The following is a 520-nucleotide window of genomic DNA, read 5'->3' as shown; positions in this document are numbered from 1 at the left end:
CAATCGGAATAGCGCTTGTTGAGCTGAGCCGGCCACCATAGAACACCACAACGACCGGCAAAGAGAATCTGCGGTCCGGCCATGAATTTGGGGTACCTAGGGGCGCAGAGGGTGGTTGCAGTGAGGCTAGGTTGGTGCTGGCGGTTTTCGAGAGGGGCTTTCGGCACCGGCGTCCCCGGGCCTAGCTCCCACGGTGGCGAGGCCGGGGGGGTGGGGGTGGAGGGGAGTGGGGAGGGCTCGGGGTCTCCCCACCCCGCAGGCCGCTTCTTCCTTCCCGCTTCTGCCTGGGAGCTGTCGGGGAGCCGCTTTCTGTGCGGTTATTCGCCACTGACGCAGCGGGAGGAGAGGGGCAGGTGGAGAGGCGAGCTTAGCGGCCTCGCGGGGAGGAAGCCGGCCCGGACCCCCGCTCCTCGCTCACCTCCTCCTGAGGAGCTTAGCACTGGTCCGCGTTAGTCCCGGCGGGAGTTAACAGCGCCCAGCCTCTAGCGGCCTTGCTGCTGATCCCTGCGAACCACCAACC

Source organism: Dipodomys ordii, unplaced genomic scaffold (assembly GCF_000151885.1).
Source record: "Dipodomys ordii isolate 6190 unplaced genomic scaffold, Dord_2.0 Scaffold274, whole genome shotgun sequence".
Lineage (NCBI taxonomy): Eukaryota > Metazoa > Chordata > Mammalia > Rodentia > Heteromyidae > Dipodomys > Dipodomys ordii.
Note: the sequence above shows the minus strand (reverse complement) of the source record.